General features: G+C 38.5%; 1 long non-coding RNA gene across 1 annotated transcript; it reads right to left on the reverse strand.

Moving 5' to 3' along the window:
• Positions 1-2,392: 2,392 nt before the first annotated feature.
• On the reverse strand, positions 2,393-6,815 carry LOC127525963 (uncharacterized). Its single transcript, XR_007933574.1, has 3 exons — positions 6,777-6,815; positions 3,962-3,994; positions 2,393-2,420 (listed from the first exon to the last, which is right to left on the reverse strand). It is a non-coding gene; the product is annotated as an uncharacterized LOC127525963 (long non-coding RNA).
• Between the last annotated feature and the right edge of the window lie 304 nt (positions 6,816-7,119).

Below are 7,119 nucleotides of genomic sequence, written 5' to 3' on the forward strand. Positions count from 1 at the left end.
ACAGTTTAAACCTCTGAGATAGCTTTTTTGTAGCCTTCCCCTAAACCATGATACGAACAATCTTTGTTTTCAGAACTTTTGAGAGTTGCTTTGAGGATCCCATGCTGTCACTCTTCAGAGGAGAGTCAAAGGGAAGCACAACTTGCAACTAACTACCTTAAATACCTTTTCTCATGATTGGACACACCTGTCTATGAAGTTCAAGGCTTATCGAGCTAATCCAACCAATTTGGTGTTGCAAGTAATCAGTATTGAGCAGTGACATGCATTCAAATCAACAAAATTACAAGGGGACCCAAATTTTTGCACAGCCAGTTTTTCACATTTGATTTACTTTCATACAACTAAATACTGCTTCACTAAAAGTCTTTGTTCGGAAAACACCCCAGTACTCCGATGTTCCTAGGAAATGAGAGACATACCACTGTTATCTTTTTTGTTAAAGTAGAGTCAATTGTTATGCAGGCTGAGAGGGGTTCCCAAACCTTTTCATATGACTGTAAAATCCAATGTTTGTCTGTCTGTATGTCTGTCCGCTTTTCACAGGGGAACTACTTAACGAATTTAGATGGAGTTTATTTCTATAATTTGCTTGAATATTCCGGTTGATTTTGCGACTTCTCTAATTTCGCTATGTGTCATAGTTTGCTTGCGGAACTGATTTATTTGCGCAAATCCAAGAAACACACTGCGGACCGGGAGGGAGGGCTTCCTCACTCACTCACCAGCTTTGGGGTGTGTTCCTTAACTCCATTTAGCTAGCAAATGAGAGAACAATTTAATTCAACTTTGTTTGATATTTAAAATAAAGTGTTACTTAGGTCTTGATGAGCTTGAGTCTGGATATTGTCTTAAGTGTATGCCACATTGAAAAGACAGATTGTGGATCGTGATATGATTTTTTGGAAAGATCGCCCACCCCTAATTTGACTAATCAAGTTTTCAAAATTCATGTAGGATTCATTAACCCTTTGGCAAGCTACTTGGAAAGGGGTTGTGAGCTACCGGTAGCTCGCAAGCAACATGTTGGAGACCCCTGCTATAAAACAAGGAAAAAAAAAACAATGAAGAACTGCTTAAGAACATTTAAGTTAGGCAGAATGTAATTCTGGATTGTGTGGCCTTTTGGTCTGGAAACCCTACAGATTTAGTTTTTTCTCTCCACCCTGGCCAACTGACCTTATCATCAGACTGTCATTTAGAGATTTAAAAAAATCTATATTTAAGGACTCTGTTTCTATTAATTATAGATCTATTTTATGAAAGTGTGAAAAATTTATTATTTGCATACTATTTACGGATTATTATTTTTATTTAATTTTAATTTGTTTTTCTTTGCATGTAACTACTTCTTTGACATCTTGTAAAGCACTTTCAGCTACATTGTTTGTATGAAAAAATGATATAGAAATACAGTAATTGCTGTTGTTTAAATTTGTTGTGGTTTGATATTTCCCACACCACTGTTTTGTGGTGTTGTCATCGAGACGCGATGGTCTGTTGCTAGGAGAAATAGCTTTGAAGTTGTACAACAGCATAAAAGTCAAATCTATAGTGACATGTAAGCTTGTGGATAACCTCTAAAACACAAATTTAAAGACTCTGTTAAGAATTAACAGCTTTCAGAACTTCTTCTCTGTTATTTGACTTCCAATTTATTTTTGTTTAATTGTCACTGCCTCTTGTTCTCCTGATTTTTACCCTCACAAGCCTTTTTGACCATATTTACCTCCCATGCCCATGCATCCTCCCACTTAGTTCAACCATATCAGAGCAGAAGTAACGAGAAATGAGTGTTTTGAATTGCTTTATAGCTAAGAGCCTACAGAGTCAGGAGAAGAGTTTGAACAAAGGCTCAAGTGGTGAATAGAAAGGGTTGGAAACAGTGGAAAAAAGAGGGAGGAAGAAAAGGAGAGATGAGGAACACTGGTTCAAAGTGGACAAGACAAACTACCTGATAGGAAGGCATAAATAAACCTATGTAAATAAGAGCTGCAGATTTGTTGTTTTGTCTCAAGAGCTAGACGTTGTAGACTCCAAGAATTCCTTTTTCCTGAACTATTTTTGTTTCTTGTACCTACTGTGTATAATGTGCTTCTGTATGTTGTGGGCTATCACAAAGGTCCCTTCCTATCACACAGGTAATTCCTTAAAATGTTTTCCTTGTGCTAATTTCAAAGCAATTTTTAAGATTAGGTGTCATAACTGAGCCGGAGGTGTTAGTGATTGAACTTAGTGTCACTGTTGACTATTGTTAGCACAGTATTGAAATGCATTTTTAGCTAATATAACATACAGTATTAATAGCATGGATTTGTAAACGAAGCATTTAAAGGTGCAAAATGAAAAATAACACTAAAAATTAATATAATTAATGATTATCAAGATATTCTTACTGGATTTCGCTGGTTGGCCGCTCCCTAAGAAAAGAAAGAAGCTAGCATAAATATAACATTTTTAAATATTCATTCTAAAGTAAACAGTGTAAATGTGTGGGCCAGGGCTAACCTCTGTGCTTTATTTCTGCAATGCCAATGAATAGCATGTGTTATATTAATAATAGGAAGCCAAAGGTAGAGACTACAACATGTGTCACCAAATTTCACGTTTCCAGTCCAAAACTACTGGGATAGGCTTAGGCCCTCTACAACCCTCAACTAGATTCAACGTATGATATGATAATAACCTTTTGGACTTCTGCTTTCATATGATAAACAGGTTTTTTTAGTGGCATTCTTACAGTAAGAAAGAATGTATCAGGAAAACTTTTAAGTATTTAGAAGAAAATTTTACTCTGCAACTATCCAGTTAATAGATAAGAACTTGCTTGCAAACTCTAGTCACCATATAACCTTATAACTATATAACCACCATATAACAGGTTCCAGAACAAGCTAAAAAAGGAACCTGAGATCTCCTTTATATGCTCATTAACCACTGGTTGGGGTCTACAAAGACAAAACACATGATTACTCTAGCCCAGGCTTAAGGGTAGAAGAGCAAGAACTTAGGTTGTGCCTTACCAGGATTAGTACAAGAACATGGGGCATGGTCATAAAAGGGGAGTTGGCCACTAAACTACAATGCTCCTTTGGACCAAGTGGGGCAGCAAGAAGCATAAGACTAGTGTAAATCCAGAGGCTCTACAAAAGCTCTGTGTCTCTCATCCCATCAAGACCATCCAAAAATTGATCAACTTGTGAGCACAACACAAGATTGAAAACCCACATAACCATCTAGGCACATTGGGTGTCTAGAATTCTAACAAGAAGTGCTGTTATCCATCCAGGTTGTAATGTTGAGAGGTTCCACAATCATTTTGCTTTGCTTTGGTACATTGAGAACATCAAATTAGAAAATGTTGAGTAAATAAAAGTTTATACCAGCTTCCCTGCTGGCCTTGTACTCTATTTAAACTGCCAGGGGCCCAGAGATATGAGAGGGAAGATGTATTTTAAACACAGGAACTGTCAACTATGGTTTATCATGATGGTGACCACAGTTGTAGCTGCAGACTGCATCTGCATCTTTGCGACAGGCTGATAAATCTGGATAAAATAGAGCAACAGTCAGATTTGGGATATTATGATCAAAATAGAAAGAATTATTAGATGAGGTATTGGGATATCCTCAGACCCTTCCCCAATTAAATAGTAGATTTGAGGAGTTATATTAGCTACTTTGTCTATCCAACTATGATTGTACAGTATTTATTCAGAAACGGTTTTCCTGACCTCTAAAACTAAAATTGTCTCCCTTGTTACTTTAAAATCTCAATGAGGATTCAGCCCAAAATAAAAGCAATCCTGAAGAAAAGTATCACTCTCCGATAACTACAAGCTTTGTTTCATTCAAATAGCACCAGGATACGTTCTTCCTATCAGAGGGAATGTTTTTGCATGGTGATATGGTGATCTGTATTTTTCCTTGGATTTCACAGATGCACAGATATTTTGCTTACCAGATGGAGAGCTTTGGTCAATTTCCTCTGTGTCTGAAAAGAAATACAAAATAGAGGAAAACATGCTGTGTACTTTGCTCAGAATTTCATTACAAATAATTCCTACTATTTGCTAATGTTTCATATTAAAACACATATCCATCCATCCATCCATTATCCAACTTGCTATATCCTAACTACAGGGTCACGGGGGTCTGCTGGAGCCAATCCCAGCCAACACAGGGGGCAAGGCAGGAAACAAACCCCGGGCAGGGCGCCAGCCCACCGCAGATTAAAACACATTTTAATTTTAATAATTAGGTACATGTTATATCTTAAAACTTACAAATACACATAAAAGAAACATTTTGTCCAAATTCCTGTACCATTTAAAAAAAAAAAAATTAAAAAGTATCGCCAGTACATACAATAATTTGGGTCTGGATGCTTATCCTTTGCACAGCACTCAGTTTCAATAGATGATCAGCTACAATGTATTAAATAGTAGATTATTAAATCCAAAACACATCTGCCCAGTTTTAGAGAAATCCTTCTGCATTATGCTTATCAGATAAATCTGTCTGATCAATGTGGTATAGTGGGTCTGTGGCTCAGAAAAAGTGGTCGGTTTTAATAAATAAATAAATAAATGGCCGTCTCATTGTCCATGTGAGGAGTTGGTAGAGTAATGGCTTCCACCAAGTCTTATAAGAATGGGTTGGAACAAGAAGGAAAAAAGAGAATAGAAAAGGAGACTCCAAAGAAAAAAGCTGATCGAAAAGAGACAAAAGAAAGGAGGTAAAAAAATGGGCAGGAGTGAGGGTGAGATCCAGTGCAAGTGAGCGCAAGAAAGGTGGAGAAGGCAGACAGCCAGGAGAAAGTCCCTCAGAGAGTGCGGACGGCGCTTGGGGGCTGATGGTCACTGGAGTGGCCGAAGTGCTGCTCAGTCGTAGCAACTTGCCGGAGGGAGGTAGAGCAGCTGCAGGAAAATGAGAGGGTGAGAGAGGCATTCTGCGGGTGGTGCCATGGACCACTAGGACGCAAGCCTGGCAGAGGGAGTTGGAGGCTCGATGGGGTGCCCTGTCAGTAGCCAGAGATGGCTACAGGGGCATGAGCCTAGAAGGAGTGATGCAGGTGGGCTGATCTGCCGGTTAGGTGACTCCTGGGTTGAAAGGACCCACTCTGTGTTTTAATCTCTTTTTTAATGAAATATTTTTGTGATGGATTTTAAACCTTCATCAATTTGTTTTATGGAATTATTTATTTATTGACAATTTTTGGAGCACTACACTTTTTGGACACCTTTTGTGAATTGTTTTCAATAGAAGCACTTTTTCACCATCCCCTTGCTTAGTGAGTTTGTCCTCATCTGCTCATCTCAACCCGGTCATGACTATTGGTGGTGCTGGGATGAAGAGGCTCCAGGTGGGACCCAGTATCGTGTTGCTGATCCGCAATGTCACAATCCTCCATTTCTGAAAAGATTTTCCTGATGACAGTATATTTTTTAAAATTCTTTTTATGTATCTTAGATATACAACTCTGTCCAGTGGGGCCTGGATGGAATTTTCATTACAAAACCCCGGAGGTTTCTCCAGTGGTGTTTGGTTTTTATTTTTTTAATCTCTCCACTAACTATCTAACATAGTATAATTAATATATTTAATTATTGCTTTTGTTTGTTTCCACTTGCTACCATTTGTAATACAGCTTAAATTACATGAGGGTAAATCAAAAATTAAACACAATTTGAAAATAACAGAAACCTGATAGAAGCTGACGCAATACAACTTGTTTGCGATGGCTTATGGGTAGTTTGAATATGCTCAGTGCAGCACTCTGCGTTAGTCTAGTTGAATCCAAGTTCAAATGAATTTGGGCCCTCCACAACAGGATTGCACTATAGTTGAACAACACGCCATAGTGAGATTTCTTTGAGCAGAGCGAGTGAAACATGTTGGAACTGGCCAAAGAATGTTGGCTCAGTATGAATATGAAAACAGCATGACTCAGCAAAAGTTTAAAAGTGGGAAGAACAACTGTCACCGATGAAGCTTGATTTGGTTGACGTTCAACATTGTGCACACAAGCCTACATTGACACGGCAGATTCCTTCATCAGGGAAAACCAATGGATTACATTGTCTGCTGTTGCTGAACATTTAAATATTTGTTTACTGATCTGTCCAAGCAACAGCACATAGAGGTTGTGACCTAATTCCTAAAATGTTATGAAGAAGATCCGAGTGTTTTGGAATGGATAGTCACCAGAGAAGAGACATTAACATTTCAATGAATTATCTGTTGCATGTTAATGATAAAGAGACATTTTGATGATGACAACTGAGTGATCAAATTAATTAAATATAATACAATTATTAAATTGGGTGGCACGGTGGCGCAGTGGGTAGCGCTGCTGCCTCACAGGAGACCCGGGTTCGCTTCCCGGGTCCTCCCTATGTGGAATTTGCATGTTCTCCTCATGGGTTTCCTCCCACAGGCAAAAGACATGCAGGTTAGGTGCATTGGTGATTCTAAATTGTCCCTGGTGTGTACTTGGTGTGTGAGTGTTAGCACGCCCTGTGGTGTGCTGGCGTTATGCCCGGGGTTTGTTTCCTGCTTTGCACCCTGTGTTGGCTGGGATTGGCTCCAGCAGACCCCTGTGACCCTGTAATTAGGATAATGGATGGACAATTATTAAATTTACTGTAAGCAGGGGAACCTGAGTCGTGAGATGCCCTAGAGACACCAGATGGCGCCAGATGGAAGGATGTGCTCAGTTATCACTGCAGAAAGACCTGAAGGAGAAGATGATTTTTACATAATGATGTGCTTACCAGATGGAGATGTTTTATTGGCATCATCCTTTTCTAAAAGACAGAAACATAGAAGACTTTGTGGCCTAATTAACTCAACAGTTGAAACAAAGATAACAAAACAATCATGTCAAGTCTCTCATCCATAAATAGGTAAGTCAGAGTAATACATGTGGCATGTTTTATATGATGTGTAAAATGACTAGTGGGACTGAGAGACACCAGCTAGCATATATTATTTTGTAACATATTTCTTCAATTTTGTACTTTCCTGTTTACACATTATTCATCACATCTATTCCAGAGTTTTTCATTTTCAATAAGGAAAACAACCTAATTATTTTTGACCCACCTACCTGATTCC

This window comes from Erpetoichthys calabaricus, chromosome 1, assembly GCF_900747795.2.
Source record: "Erpetoichthys calabaricus chromosome 1, fErpCal1.3, whole genome shotgun sequence".
Lineage (NCBI taxonomy): Eukaryota > Metazoa > Chordata > Cladistia > Polypteriformes > Polypteridae > Erpetoichthys > Erpetoichthys calabaricus.